The sequence below is a fragment of the Sinocyclocheilus grahami genome, unplaced genomic scaffold, assembly GCF_001515645.1.
Source record: "Sinocyclocheilus grahami isolate Dianchi unplaced genomic scaffold, SAMN03320097.WGS_v1.1 scaffold259.1, whole genome shotgun sequence".
In the NCBI taxonomy this organism is placed as follows: domain Eukaryota; kingdom Metazoa; phylum Chordata; class Actinopteri; order Cypriniformes; family Cyprinidae; genus Sinocyclocheilus; species Sinocyclocheilus grahami.
Genome location: NW_015505438.1, coordinates 1,134,132 through 1,151,174, shown reverse-complemented (window position 1 = coordinate 1,151,174; position 17,043 = coordinate 1,134,132).

Genomic DNA, 17,043 nt, shown 5'->3' with positions numbered 1-17,043 from the left:
AAAGACATAATCTCCTAATTTTTTTTGTGACATGTGATTTAATATAATCATTGTGTAATTTGTTCTGAGTACGAACCTGCCAATTTCAAAACATCTGTCCAAATGAAAGAGTCGCTTGTGTTTTTCATACTAGGTTCTTTTTTTTAAAGAGAGAGAGTTTTGTGTTTGTGGGCAGATTAGTTGCTTTCTTCGCAGAGAGTTTAATCCGTTAATTTAATTAAGGTATTACATGACACGTCTCCTTGTGTCCCATTCAGTCTCAGCGTCTCAAAAAAGCGGGTTAACAATCTGCACGCGCAAATCATCCAAAAAGTAAATTCTAGTTCTGAGTACGAACCTGCCAATTTCAAAACATCTGTCCAAATGAAAGAGTCGCTTGTGTTTTTCAGACTAGGTTATTTTTTTAAAGAGAGAGAGTTTTGTGTTTGTGGACAGATTAGTTGCTTTCTTCGCAGAGAGTTTAATCCGTTAATTTAATTAAGGTATTACATGACACGTCTCCCTGTGTCCCATTCAGTCTCAGCGTCTCAAAAAAGCGGGTTAACCATCTGCACGCGCAAATCATCCAAAAAGTAAATTCTGATGCCACGTTTAGTCGTTATGAGGCGTCCATCAGGTGTGCAAATGTCCTGAAGCGTTCCATGTTGAAAATTGCACGCAGACAACATGTTTCGTGTCCCTACCGCTATGTCAACATACATCACCCGCTGTCAGCACCAGGGCTGGATGAGGGTCACCGGTAAGTACATTATTTGTTTTTAGGCCGAAACGAGTTTAATTAGTTTATATTCTGAATGTGTTTGGCTTTTATGAATAAGTTTGTCTGCCATATGTTTACTGTGATTGTTATTTTGAGTACAGTGAGTAGAGGGCAACTGGAGCTATCTGTCACACATTTTACTTCAGTCAGTATTTCTTAGGAGTACTTTTATTTTAAACATCTCGTGATAAGCTTTTCAGAAAAGTGTAGATAGTGAAATTATTGTGATTAGTGTTGGGGAAAGTTACTTTTAAAAGTAATGCATTACTCCCTAAAAACGTAACTAATTACGTTACTTTGTTACTTTTTATGGAAAGTAATGCGTTACGTTACTTTCGCGTTACTTTTTAAAAATATGAGCAGGGCTTGATTGTTTTTAATATAAGAAGTTCTATTTATAGCAAATATAAAAGCCCTTTCACACCAAAAAGTGTACTGAATAAACCTCGGGCTGAAGCAAAAGTAAATTCACCTCTGTACAGTAGAACGCAGACAAAATACTCTTCAGCAATAAAAAAACTGCACAATTGTTAGTTTCTCTAAAGTCATTTTTGCTTTTTAGTATGGTTGAACTGGATCATCAAAGGTCAGCAGCAAAGACATCAGTTAATAAAATGGGATTAGATACATTTGTGTTATTTAACATTTAATTATTGCAGGTTTGCGTCATATTCTGAGTTTGCATTTCACTGTTTTAATTCATTTTGAGTAACACTAAATCTGTTATTTTTCGTGAGTGGGATGAATTAATGCGCATTCACATTTAGTCTAGAACTACAGTAACATCATGTTCACACAGCGCACACAACGCCTCTGCACTTCTGATTTCTCCCAATATGGGGACAGGAGACTTGTCAGTCAATAAATGGGAAAACAAAGTAACTGGCATTACTTTTTTAAAAAAGTAACTCAGATATTTTCTTGTAAATTAAAAAAGTAATGCGTTACTTTACTAGTTACTTGAAAAAAGTAATCTGATTACGTAACTCGCATTACTTGTAATGAGTTACCCCCAACACTGATTGTGATGAAAAAAATGGAAAGGGTAAAATATCAAATAGTGTTGTAAATTTTCGCACTTTATTAAGTACATCTTCACGTGACGTGATATATTAACAAATGTGTCAACTTGCCTCACGTTTGTCAGACATTTTTGAAATATAACTAATTATTCATAGTTTAACTTTTCGGCTAATATCTTCCTTCGTTATTAACTCTTATTTGAATGCATGAAATAGTGGTTTTCTCTTGTGTTCATTTGTTTATGCAAAACAAATAAAAGTTTGGTGGACAGAATTCACGAAAAACAATTCTGCTTGAAAACAAATTTAAGTAGGTTGTTGGAAACCAACATTAGTAAATCAGGTATCGAGTCTTTTTTTAGTGTGTTATTGCAAACAGACATCTTTCATATATTTATCATGTGGCTCAGCCCCCCCACACACACTCCCTCCTTTGCATCATCAGCATCCTAATCTGTCATAGCTCTAAAGAGAAAGGCACTTGATATCCATATGTGGTTTGAAATCCGATTAAAATTGGATTTTTGGAAATGCGTTGCAGTCTGATCGGACTTCAAGTTTTAGGTTCTCTCTTCATTTGGGATGTTAAGTCTGTAAAGTCTTAAAGTGCTGTAGTGTCTGCGCTCATATGTAGCATTACTTGTGTTTTGAATGGTTTTGATTGAACGAGTGAGCAGATTTGGATACAGTGAATTTGTTAATAGTACAATAATGCCTTCTCTTGAGTTGTGAGCACTTTGGTGAGGTATGATGGACATGAGCATAAACAATATTTCCAGTTTTCTGCCCTCTCTTTTCACTGTAATTGCTAGTCTCTTATAAAATATAGATTAGAAACATTTGATGTTAAATGGATCATTACTGATCCATACTGGTTTAATTACTAGGAAAATGGTGGACAATTGGATTTGAAAATGAACCAGAATTAGGTGTAGTGTGATCAAAGCCTAGTTTATTTAAGCACTTTTCAAATGAAAAAAAAGCTGTTCTGCAGTAGTTTTTGAACTCTTCAAAAAATAAGAACTTTTAAAACAATTAATATGCCTGTGTTTTCATATAATTTAATGATTTATTGTAAAAGATAAACCAGACTTAAACAAATATGCTCCAGTCAAGCTCAAGCACCTAAACCTTATAATAAGTTGATTATTTACAGAATTTCAAGAAAATGAACAAAGCAGCAGAAGATTCTTACAAAGCATTGATCGTTACTGATTTCCTGCAAAAATTGGCACTTTGATATATTACAAAAGACTAGCATGATACTGATGATCTATAGAAATAAAGAAAAACCTATAAATTGATTACTAGTCAAAACAGTATTTCCAAGAAAACATGTTTTGTTTGAGATTTGGATTATAGAAAGGCAAGAATGGAGAAAAATCTTGAGTGCTTAAATAATTTCCAGTTTTTCATTTTTTAAAAGTGCATAGCATCCGCAGACATGACAAAAATGAGAACAACATCTCTAACCAAAGTAATGACAATTTTTAACTCCCCTATGTTCACCACATTGCTATGTTATGAAATAAAATAAATAAAAAACTTATTGCATTTCAGTTGTTGAGGCAACATTTATCTTTTACATTTAGGGGCCGTTTACACAACGTTTTCAGCCAAAAACGGGAAACTTTTTATGCGTCTTGCCTGTCCGTTTACACGACGACGGCGTTTTGGGGTCTGAAAACATATTTTTGAAAACGGGTTTCAAAGTGCACGTTTTTGAAAACGCCACCATCGTCGTTTCAGTGTGAACACCCAAAACAGGAATCTTTGAAAAGGGTGACGTCATGCGCATGCGTAGAACGTGTTAGGTACATTTTTTTAAATAAAGGTGCTTCACGATGCCATAGAAGAACCTTTTTGTCTAAATGGTTCCATAAAGAACCTTTAACATCTGAAGAACATTTCTGTTTCACAGAAGGTTCTTTGTCGCGAAAGAAGGTTCTTCAGATTACAAAAACGTAAGAAAGAGATGGTTCTTTAAAGAACCGTTGCCTGAATGGTTCTTTGTGGAACCAAAAATGGTTCTTCGATGGCATCGCTTGAAGAACCTTTTGAAGCACCTTTATTTTTAAGAGTGTATGTAGACATGCGCAGTACGTGTCGATTTTAAAGGCAAGCGCAAACAGAACAATGGCTGAGTACATGGTACTGTTGTTGCTGTTTAAGAGTTTGCTAACGCTTCTTCAGAAAAGTGTGGATTTACTTCACCAATATTACAACCAACAGCAGAGCAGCAGGTAACGTTACTGTTTACTAACAAGGTGACAGTGCCAACTACTGGCCTGGCATACGTAATACAGCGGTTTTTACCGTTTTTGTGGATATGTGTAAACACGAATCGTTTTGAAAACGTTGTCGTGTTTACGCAAGCGGCAACCTTCCGGTCTCTCTCGTGAAACCAACACGGAAGTGACTAAAACTGCAATTCATCGACTGGCTGCTAGTGGCTGGCTCCAAAAGGGAGTCAGTCCCATAGACTCCCCATGTTAAAATGCCCAACTTTACAGCAGAAAAAAATGTGTTTACAGCCTGGTACAAAAAGTGGTTTTAGTCTATATAGCTAATTTCGCCCTTCATGACAACTGTGAGAGGGGTGAGTTTTTATTTTTATAACTCATCCGTTTAAATTATATTAAGGCTTAAAGTTCTGCATAATTAAGGGCGTGGCCACTTGAGTGACAGGTGGATTGCCGCTGCTGTCACCGCCGTCGAGCTAGGTGGGCTTCAGCAACCTGCTCCCATCCCGCCTCTTTGCCCATTTTTGATTATCCAGGAGTGACGCGCTGCCAAGATGGCGACGGCCTGCTCCGCCCACTTTGAGCTTCAAAAACGCTCTCCAGAAACCTACGGGTGACGTCACGGACACTACGTCCATGTTTTTATACAGTCTATGTGTATACGTTAAACTTTTTAAAAACGCAAGGGAAAAACTTTTCCTTTTTTGACTACATCGTTGTCGTGTAGACATAGCCTTAGTTTAACTTGATGCACTATTATAACCAAAACTAAAACCGAGATAAAAATAATAAAAACTATATAGGCATTAAAAAACTAATAAAAACTACAAAAAAAACACACACAATTACTAATCTGTTAACCAAAATGAAAATGTAAAATATTAAAATCATTCAATATATTAATAAAAACAATAACTTTAATACTTGAATAACACTGCCCGTAAAATATATCTAGAGGATGGTAGAAAGCATGCTCTCATAGAGAGAGAGGGAGAGAGGAAAAGCAAGTGTTCAAGATTTTAAAAAAATCCCTGCTGTGTCTTTAAGAGCTCTGGCACTCGTGTGGGAGTGAGTGGGGCCCAGAGAAGTGGCTCAGCCCAGCTCAGATCTGCCAGATGCAACACTCCAGCCAGAACGGAGCGCAGGCAGGCAGGCAGGCAGGCAAGCTGCACAGGAGGCAGCGCTCTTCTGGCAAACGGGTGACGAGGCAGAGAGAGAGTGTACCCTCCCCGTGAACCGTTGCTGTCTTCCCCTCCCTTGGCACTGAGAGCATGTCTGATTTTGCCTGTCTTTGAAGTTATGGAGTTGGACAACAAACTCGAGCTGGACGGCCACCATGGTAAGAGGAGAACTTGGATACACTTTTAACAAAGCACATGAAGTGTTGAGAGCCAGATAGTGATGTGAGCTTGTATGTGGGGCTGTAAAACAGATTAGGTTGCCAGGGCTTTTTGCAGTTTTCATATTCCATTGCGATGACAGAACAACTGTGATCTGTACTGAATGAGTGTAATTACGCACTAAAATGTGTCTTTATTCCTTAGGGAAGGGTTTAGAACATGTGTGTTGACATGAACAGATGAAAACACTGTAACATCAACAGATGTGTTCGCTCAGGTTGCTACTGTTACCTCAAGGCAAGCTGAACCCTTGACATGCATTAGACCTTACCTGAAATTTGATCTACAACAGGTCAGAGGTTCACTTTCTGTCCAACAGCACTGAAAACCATTACTTACACCCTACAAATTTACTTCATCAACTTTTAGTGTGCACAAGAAGAATTTGAGTATTTATGTAAATGATTTTAGTATCGAAAACAAACCAAAATTCAGCCTTCAGCTCAATTACTTTGCATTTAATTGAATTTAAAATGAGTTCCGATAGTTGTGAGTGTATAAAAAATGTTGCCACGCTGTTACATTAGAAAAGATTTACGTCATTGTATTCAGGAATGAACTTGTGGTTCATTCTGGTTGTAGTTTTGTTGATTAATGTCTTTCTAATGAGACTGAATTGCACTGTATTGAAGGATATAATGTTGTCTATGTTCATGCTGATGTGACAGTCATGTGGGCTGAGATGAACTTTAGAGGGATCTGTGTCATGGACCCTAAAGCAAACTGTAATAAAACTTTCAGAGCTTGTCAGACCACAGTTTTTCACGGTTTCAACTTGTTTGAGGCTTTTGAAAGGCATAAAAAGAAGCAAGGGAATAAAATTAAATAATAATTAGCTATCCCACCAGATGATTACAGGCAGTCTATGTAGGTAAATTTAAAAAAATCACCTTTTCTTCAGTGTTTTAAATGATGTTTAAAACTTCTGCTGCCATTTTAGGGCTACAATTGAGTTGCATAGTGGCCAAGCTCACTGTACAACATATTTTTAGTTTCATTTTTGGTTTATATAGGCTATTTAAGAAGTAATTTGTTGGCAATGACATGAAAATGCTCTGCTGTGTTCATCGCTTTAATTTTCACCAGGAATCTGAAATCAAACAGAATTGTTCAGATATTCATCAGCAAAACCCATGTGAGAGTTTTGCATTTCAACACAAATTTAAAATGTTTTGAGTCAATGAATAATTAATTAAATGAACTCTTTTGCAATGAGAGATCCGATTATTTATGTCTGTTTCTTACTGTTTATCTATTCGCTCATTCTATTTCGAAAAAAACCTTCAAGTACAATCACAATGAAAAGCCAAGGAAACATCTGAAACATTTAGTGGGATGGATGTTTTCTGTTTGTTGATTCACTTTGGTTAGGAATATGTGGTTAAAAATCTTCCAGCAAATATTTGTTGGGCTCAGAGCAATCCTGCTTGTATCTTTGCTGAGGATTAAACATCCTAGACATGGCTCTGAATGGTGACAATCTTTGTGAAGAACATAATCCTTATGGGATATCAAGATGGACATAATCTCCTTTAGTCAGATATTAGGACAAACATTTATCATTTACTCCATCTTGTTCCTGATGCCCCATTCAGGGTTTTCTGCGATATTTAGACCTGCTGTTGTTTCAGTTGGTCAGTGTCGCTGATGACTGTCTCGCCATTGTTATAGCAAAGCATCAGATTGTCCTGCTTTTGTTCGTGAAATATGTTTGGCAGCATTTTGTTTTGGTCTTTTATCCATTTCATTTGCTGGCATGAGGACTGGCTGTGTTCCAAACACACGATGTGAATGATGTACTCAGTAATAGACTTTTCTGCTGTAACAAACAAGCTCTTTCAGTGCAGGGCTGTATTATTTATGGCATACGCCTGATAACTTATGATAACCTCGTGTTATTCTGTAAAAGGTTTTCTCTGGTCTCATCTTAATTTGTAGAGACATCTATAATTAAACTACTTGCAGGATAACTCCCCTGAAAAGTGTAAACTCTTGTCTCATTGTGGTGGTACTGAAATGTTGTTAAGTTTGATAGAGTGATCTGACTAGGGCTGTGTTTCTTAGTAGATCTTTGATCTTTTATGACAAAACAATCAATGTTGTGCTGATTAATATTCTTTCTATATTCTTTGATGAATAGAAAGTTCAAAAGTAGCTAAAGCAGTATTTAATTGTAAATGTCAGAAAGAGGAATGAAAATGGTTGCGTATAAATTCGGATTCGGACGTACGAAAGGCTACAATGTGTTGAATTCGACCCCTTTCATGTACCAATGAACAGCGACAGTAAATCACAGATGTACTCTAAATCACTTTTCATGGCATTACTCCAGGCTAGCATGAAAATATCCCCTAAAATTTCACATTTATGCCTTGGGTAGGCTGGATGTTCAGGCTTTTTATCAGTTGTGGGAAATCCCAGTTTAGTCATAATTGATCATAGAGGGTAGTCAACTGGAGTCTTTATTCTGCCCATAGACTGGGGGAACAGCACTCCCCTAATTGCATAGTATTAAAATAATTAATTATTATTGAGATTCATCGGAAGGGAAGATGAAACAACAGAGCGCTCTCATAGCACTGAGGCTATATTTTAGGAGTACAGTGGATGCCTGTTTTATAGTCACTTTAAGATACACTGTAATGGCTTAATATCAGTTTTTGAAAAAGGTTTAGACATCCAGCTATGAACTTAACCGAGTTAAAGATGTTATCTGCCTCTGTAGATATTTTATGCCATCAAAAAGTGATTTTAAGAACTAATAGTTCTCAACAAAATCATGTTTTTTAGCTCCCAAGTTCAGCATGTTTTATAGGACAAGCTGTGTACAAGAATGTTTCTTAGTGTTTTTATACCAAGAATGTCACCGCCACCAGAATTGGCACGATCAAACGTAATAATTTTAGAATGAACCATTGAACAACCCATATTGGTCAACCACTAATCTGAATATAGGGATGAGACATGTGTCCCTCCATGTCTGTGATGGTTACAGCCGTGGTTTACATTCTGCTCTCAATGAAAGTTCAAGTGACACAAAGTTGACCTTGATTGTGAATGGCTCCCATTAAAGTAAAGGACATTTTGGAAAAGAGTAGCTTTAAAAATGCATTAGAATCAGGTGGGCGGAACAGGTTCTAAATCCTGTACCTGGATGATAAGGTCATTGTTAGTGATTTGCAGAGATACTTTTGTGACGTTTTTGTCTTGTCATGAGATATGTACTCCATACAGCTCTTCCACTGTCCATATTTAGCACCATTTCAAAACTGATAATGAGTCTTTTCTTTGTTTATTCCAGATGTGAAGAGTCTTTGACATGCGAGCCATCATAAATCCATGTGGGCATATTGCATTTGAAGGCAGAATTCCTTTGAATGTGAACTTGGCCCAGCTGGTTGTCATACATCCAACCGATTTTCTGACCTCACATGCTTGACAGAAGTGCCTTTGTGTCGGTAACAGCAGCTGTCCAAATCCCAGCTCTCTATCGTTTTAGTAGGATCTTTAGACTAGAACTGCACATCAAGTCACTTGTCTGTTTGTTGAGCTCATTTTATGATCGCAACCGTTGTTGGGAAAGCTACTTTGAAATTAGTTATGAGCTATTCATCATGTTCAAGTAGTAGTTCACAGCAGTTCTATTGAAAATTTAGCTTTTGCTTTCAATCTGACAACAGATTTGTGGCACTTTAACTAATGGATAATGGTCACAAGGTTTCAAGAATATGTGTGTGTCAGTATGATTTTTTTCTTAGGAAATGAATGTATTTTTATTTTAGCCAAAGCATCTCAGTATGGCCGCTGCCATCTTGAGTAAATGACGTCATTTGGAGCCAGAGTCTGCGCAGTAGAGATTCGTTTGGAGCCAGAGTCTGCGCAGTAGTGTCCTGAGGGTATCAAACTCCTGCAGACCCAATCAACCATAACGACACGCCCCGTTTTTATAGCATCAAATTACTAGCTAAAATCAAACTTATCACAAAAATGAACAATTGAACATATCAGCGTGATAACAACTACCTTGACCAAAACCATCTTTCAGAAAATTGTATTGGAAGTGTAATTTATTTTTTTATTTTGACTCAAGTCCCATTCGTTTACATGGAGAGGGCGGGGTTTATAACCTGTACTGCAGCCAGCCACCAGGGGGCGATCAAAGAGCCCACAGCTTCACTTTTCAGGACGTGTGAGGCACACCTGAAATTTACAGAAAAGACTTTCTATTCATCAAGGAATCCTGAAAAAAAAAATCAGTTTCCGTTAAAAAATATTAAGCAACACATTTATAATGCAGCATTTATAATAAGAAATGTTTCTTGCGCGTCAAATCAACATATTAAAATGATTTTTTTGAAGGATCATGTGACACTGAAGACTGGAGTAATGATGCTGAAAATTCAGCTTTGCATCACAGAAATAGAAAACAGTTATTTTAAATCGTAATAATGTTTCGCAATTTTACTGTTGTTATTATTGTATTTTTGATCAGCTTTGGTGAGCATAAGAGACATGTACATTTAGTCATTGCACTGACCCCAAACTTTTGAATTGTATTAAATGTTTATTTATATATTGTTATGATATTTTTATCTATTTCATGATAGTTTGCGACCAGGTGGCTAATTTTAGTGAGATGGGTTGGGAATGTTATTTCTTGTTGACTTTAAGGTAGTAGCATTACTTTTTTAAATTTAGTTTGCTCACAATGATACTAACAACTAAAAGAGCAAATGTTACCGTATATGTGCCGTGTATGACCAGACCAGGACGCACATTATATGTCTGGGCATCCAGACGGCTTTCAGACACTGCTGATTTGATGTCCTTTATTGCTGTAGTGCAATATGAACCCTTAAGAGCGGGTTTTAGGTGGCATGAAGTAAAGCAGATGCACATTGTGAGCTGAGCTTTTTATCTTCACTGAACCACAGATTGCTGAAGCGTTGTAACTGTTGCTAGGATGTCCGGTGGCCAGAGCTTTTATCGCCGTGGTAACATTGTTTTACCCATCCCCCTTTCCGCACTTTAGATTGATGTGTGTTTTTACTCGTTTCTCTTTATAACTCGTCATTTGAAACAGATGTCATTGGCGTTTTTTGCACAATCAGCATCTGTGCTGGGTGCCTGATTTTTAAATTTGATGCATGGATTAGTATGACAAACATTAATTTAGATTAACCAGATTACCATAGTAAATGTTTACTCATTCCTCAGTCTGTAAACACCAACAGAAAATGTATTTACAGTTATAATAAAGCCTAGCAGTGATGCGCACATCAGCAGTCACGGTTGTATCGCCCAGTAAATGTGACTTCTTAATAAGGGTGGGCCATATACTGGTAGACACAATTAATCGGTAGAAATTTATCAACCGGTAGAGATTTTGGACTATTGTCCAAAACGTGTCGTTTGCTTGTCACTGCTCTTGGCTAAATCATTTTCGTTATTTTAATAAGAAGACATATATATTTAATTTACACAGTGAAGAATGTGCAGATTTATACAAAGTATTTATTCGTTCTACGGTAGTTTTTTGTCCTATTGCTTGTCATTTGTTTCTTATTCTTATTTAATCGCTGACTGTTTACTTGTCTTCAGTGAGCTTGAGTTTTTTTTTCATTTAGGCTAGTTTTTTGTGACATTGACACTGGTGACAAGAATTATGAAATTTCTATGGTATCAAAAATTTTGATATCATAAAACCCTTATTTAAAGCAAAAATAACTATATTGTGATATATATTGTTACCGTGAAATAAAATAAGATTTTGGTCATATCGCCCACCCCTACTTCTTAATATTTTTTTAGTTAAGTCAAATAGGCAAATATATTATAAACAAATAAAATAAAATGTTAAATTAAGCCTGTAAATAATATATTTTTTTAAATTTAATTTGCTGGTTTGCCCAGAGTGTAAACACTGTGTGATTTTTATTTATTTATTATTTAAACCAATTGTGTGACTTTGAGGCAGGACTATTTGTTTGGTTGACCAATGACAGATTTAAATAATCATAATTTTTGCGATACTGTAGAACAGAAATAACACATTTCAAATTGCCATTAAAGTCAAGTCATTTATTATTTTATATAGCACTGGATACAATTTAATTATGTCAAAGCAGCTTCACGGTAATAAACAGGAAAATAATTGTTAATATTGCAAAATTCATCAGTTATGAAACAAATTCAATTTCATCTGTAAAGCAGCTCTACAGAAAACAACAGTGTCATTATTCAGCTATAAATATAACAAAAATAAATGACTAGAAATCTTTACTGACTGCTTAATTATACTGTATATAATAGTAGTTTCTACCGATTTTTCACATTACTGGGAGATTAAAGAGTCAGAGGCAAGGCAGGCCTTCCCTAACACACTCCCTAGAGCCTGTGTTCTGATTGGCTGACATTCCAAAGGAATTCGGCTCTCCAAAGGGGGCTCGTTTCTGCAAAAGATGGTGGTGCAGAATGAGAGCGAGAGAATGCCGTTACTAGGCCCCTAAATGCTCATGAAAATGGAAAAAAGTAACCACTGTCCCTCTTGTTCTCCTTTTCTTCCCCCTCTTTCATTCTCCTTTCTTTCCAAAAAGTGGGAGGCTCGGCTTGCGCACAATGTGGCAGGCCTGAGCGGCACGTTAGAATTTTTGTGGTAATCTCCACCACCGTGTGGAGACGAAACAGCACACAGATGGATGTAACAGGCCGGTTTTGTTTGTATTTCTCAGTTAGGAGCTGAGAGAGTGCCGGACACATCCTTGAGTCCTTCAGCTTGTGTCTCGTCCTCTCAGTTTCTGATTATTCTCTTCGCAGGACGGGGTGACCTGCTTCAGAAACTGGCCTATTTCTAAGACGTCCCCTGGGGGCAACCAAGGTGAGAAGGAGCTGTTTTTGGGCTCCAAAAAGATGATATGTAGGGCCCGCTTTCTTTTAAATAGCATGTTGTAGGCTTCAGGCTCAAACAGGAAGTATGGGACATCTGAGGCCCCATCTCAAATGGTGCACTAAGCCCTCTTTTAAGTCCACACTTTGGTTATGTAATCTCGCAGGTATAGCTATACTTATATACTTTTTATATTTTTATAAAGTAAGTATAAGTAAATTTCACAATTAGAACAAAATGACAAGTAACATACTAAATTAAACATGAAATTTAGAAGTAGCAAGACTGCAGAGTATTTTACAATGAGTTTTGTTTTATTTACGACTTTGCAAAAAATTGTTTTTACACTGTGCAGGTCAAACTAGTTGCCTTGCATTTTCAGATAAGATAACAATGTGTGCAATAATTTATTATTAATGCTTTATTGAATGAAAATGACATGTGAAATATGGCTTCCAGCTGTCAGTTTGAACGTGTAACATAGTTACACTTTGAAATGCGCTGGAGAAAAAGCTTTAAACAGCCCGTAAACTTGTGTGGAAACATGGGAATTATTCTCTGGCCGGCAGAACTCTGAATTCAAGGGTGTATATTAGCTCTGTCAGCAATTAACTTTTTATGATGCTGGCCTTGCTGTTTTAGCATCGACTGATGAACAAATGGTTCCTGTCCCTATTCTGTTTTCCATTTTTCGCTGTTATTTCCTTTGCCTCTCTCTTTCTCTCCATAATTTTTATCTCCCTCATGTACCCTCCCCTTTTTTGTCAGGATGTTGTTGTACTCCAAAGTAAGGGTATTCCAAGCCCGGCTTTGAACTATAAAAGCCGTGGTGCTTCAGAGATGGCTGATATAGTGCCTCTATTGATCCCGTCTCCTGGCAACTTCTGACAACAACTGAGCAAAGGACAGCGCTCCGAAATCACAGACAAGACTTTTCTTGTGCAAAGTTAAATATAGGCTTGCCCTGGCCTTGAGCATTCTGGGAGATTTGCTCTGTGTTTCTTGTAGAACTTGTTGTGTAGATGGTACCAGGAAACTTGGTGTTATAATGCAAGTGCAGGTATAAGAGAGAGGTCTCGTACTTTGCTGGCGCTCATTGATACAGAGTACAATCAGTTCTGTGCAGTACCAGGAATAATTTTTGAATATCAGCGTCTGTGCTCTCTTCCATCTCTGCTTGAACACTCTTATTAGACAAAGGCTGTTAGTCACGCAAGCCATGTTTTGACTATCAACATTAAATTTGGACCATAATCCGACCGAAAGGCTGGTGTTCTGACCAACATGTACTTTTGAATTTGCATTAGCTGAACCAAAATGTATTTTTCTGACTAATTTGAACTAAAGAAATACAATTTAAGATCAGACTTATTCCTTATTTAAAATCTTATATTTAAAGTTAATACTGACAAGCAGTTCAAGAGATTTTGGTCTTTTCCCATTCAATTAAAAAGTTTTATTATTTATAGATGATTTATTTATTTATGCACATACACCTCCTTTTCACAAAAAAAGTATTTATATATTTATTTATATATATTTTACATAATATATATTTATGTGTATATTGTTTATTTATTTAAACTATAAATGTATTTTCTGTATCAATTGTATATTACCTGTGTCAGCAATTCTCTTTTTATGAAGCAAACCTTGTTGTTTTAGGAACAACCCTCCCCTTTTAAAGTATACATGCAAGTACAGCTCCTATTTACTAAAAAAATAAAATAAATAAATAATAAAATAAAATTATTTTTTTTGTTTATAAAATATATGTATTTATAAAAATATATATATATATTTTATATATTAACTATATATTACTTCTGTCAGCAATAAACTTAAAACTAATAAATTATATATAAATACTTTTATAAAATGTATATAAATATATATAAAATCTCAAGTTTGTCAGTTCTCGTGGTATTTACAAGGTTTGTGGACTTGTAGTAAATCTGAATGCAATTAATATTCAGCAATTTGAATCTCAGTTCTTAAATCGTGACTTACTGCCAATGGCAGTGAAGCATCCTCTCAGTTTATTGCGGGGGTTTAATGCAGACCCTGGCAGAGACGGTGGAGCTGTTGGAACAAGCAGGGGTTTGGCATATTTTATCCATGGCTCTTTGATGGCACAGAGTCCATTGTGCTAGACGTTCATTAACATATCAAAGCAAAAGAGAAAAGCCAAAGTCCAATTAATTAACTGAGCAATGCGGCCGAGATGTTCTGCAGGATGCATATCGACAGCTGTGTGCAGATATTTGAAAATATTGTGAAGGCTGCAGTGGAATTGCTTTTACTCGTCTGAAAAATGCAGCCTCATCCACTATCCAAGGGTTATAAATACCTCTCGTGGCCCATTTTATAGATCATAATTTAGAGTGCTCATGTTCAGCATAACCTGCCCCTGTTGCCCCAGGGAGAAGACCCCTGTAGACAGAAGTGGACCACTTATGAACCTCTTTGATGTATTTCCTGTTTGAAGTAACATCACACCTGATCTTAATGTAATAGCGCTGCATTGTGTGTGTGTGTGCCCGCTGGCGTGATGATGATAGACCCTCAGGATTTAGATTAGACTGAAGGACAGTAGACAGCATGCTAGAAAGTGCTGAGATTCTTGAGGAGTCCAGTCTAGACGGTATTAAATTTAGTACTAAGGGTTATATGAGAGTCCATGTGCGGCACTAACAGTTGTGTCTACACTTTGGTAAGCCAAACTATATTTGATACTGTTGATCAGCAGGATTCCGAGTTTTGGGTAACCTCACATTATTCTTACAACTTCATTCGCTGACTCTAGTGGAGCAGAAATTTCATGCTTCACTTTTAAAGTAGAATTGAGTCTACAATATTGTGGCTGCATTGCAGTAAAATCTAGAGTAAAATTAGCTGGAATAAAATAACATTAAATAATTTATGTAATGTCATTTTTTTAAGTGTCTAGTGTTATACAAAATATCTTCTTTTGTGTTCTGCAGAAGAAAATAAGTTATACAGGTTTGGAGTGACATGAATGTGAGTAAATGATGACCAATTTTTTGGGTAATTATAACTTTAAGGCTTTATACTAGCCCAAATGAGTAATATACCAAAAACAAGTGGGTGGTCTGACGTTCTTACACCTTTTAGATATTTGAGGCAAAAAGTGCTTCAAGACCATCCATAAAAAAATTGCATAGTTGCAACATAGAAATCCTGATTATCAGGGGATAAAACCCTTTGAGAACATCTGTCTTGCATATGATTAAGGTCTTCTGAACATGTAGAATAAACTAGATTGAAATTGGGTCAAACCAGAAATGTGCTACATGTGAGATACTTCAAGTTCAAGAGATTGTTGTTGGAACTGAACCCGAAAGTAAATTACTTCAAGGGCAAAACAAATCAGAACAACGTGTTCCTGGTCTTTTCTTTAGCAGCCATTAGTTTAGTACTGTTGTTCTTCTCTGTAATTGAGATAATTGCAAAAATGGAGGAAACAATTCCTCCAGCTTGGGGAAAACAATTGTGGCAGTGATTGTATTGAACATGAGATTATGAGTCTTAATGCATTTTTGAATCCAGTGCCAAATTTCATTTTAACTGCTTTATGTGCTGGAAATTAACCAGCTTGTTTCTGAGAGTATTACTTTACACATACAGTAAATGAAAATTCTGTCATCATTTACTGAACCTGTGAGGAACTTTCCTTCCTCAGTGGAACACAAAAAGTGATATTTTACAGAATGTCTGAGCTGCTCTTGATGGACCATTTGATACTTTTATAGTGCACTTTAGTTTAACAGCCTATTTTTATTATACAGTGGGTATGGAAAGTATTCAGACCCCCTTACATTAGCAAATGGCTGCAATATAACAAAGAGTGAAAAATTTAAGGGGGTCTGAATACTTTCCGTACCCACTGTATGTTAAAATGCCAGAATAAATGATGAAAGATTCTTCTTTTAATTAAATAACTGATGGAATGTGTTTATCTATCTTCCACTAAAACTGCCTTGTCTTCCCAGGGATTGTGTAAAGCATAATGAAAGATAAATGAAAAGCAGATATTTGACTCTGGTCCACATAAACAGAGATAGAACGTGTGAAACCCCCGAGGCTCTTTCTTCTGGTGCCGGTTGAAACTGCTGGTTTTTAGTCTGGGAAGAGATTCATGAGCTTGTTGACTGTTGTTTATAGAAATGCAGCGTGGCTGCTGGGATTCAGGGAGCTTGATGTTAATGGTGTCTGGTGACCGAGGGCCTCTCGCCTTCCAGGGGACGTCCAGATGTTGTAAGAGTGGCGGCCCGCTTACAAGCGGCAAATACCCAGGAGCATCAGTAAACTGCTAGGCCCCCATGTAGCTCAGTGATTGAAGTCCTGTCTCAGAGATTACGAGGCAAGTTGGATGCACAGTACCTGGTACTCTGTCAACACTTTCTTGTAAATTGAAGTGGTATGTTAATACTCTATAAGCTTTACAGTTTGATGATAATCTGCTTCAGTTTTTCGATTTGCTAAGTAACATTGGTATCAAATCAGTAGTGTGCAACAAAATTCAAAAATAAGGAGGCAAAGTTCCCTGTCTGCTGCTATTTTTATTTTATTTTATTTTTTGTCCAATGTAAATTTGTACTCCAGTTCCGTATGAACACCCATTTGAGTGGGTGAGTTATTTACTTTGTAATTAGTCTCTTTATTTCTACCAGTTTCACCCATTCAGGCCAATTCAACCAATCACAGCATG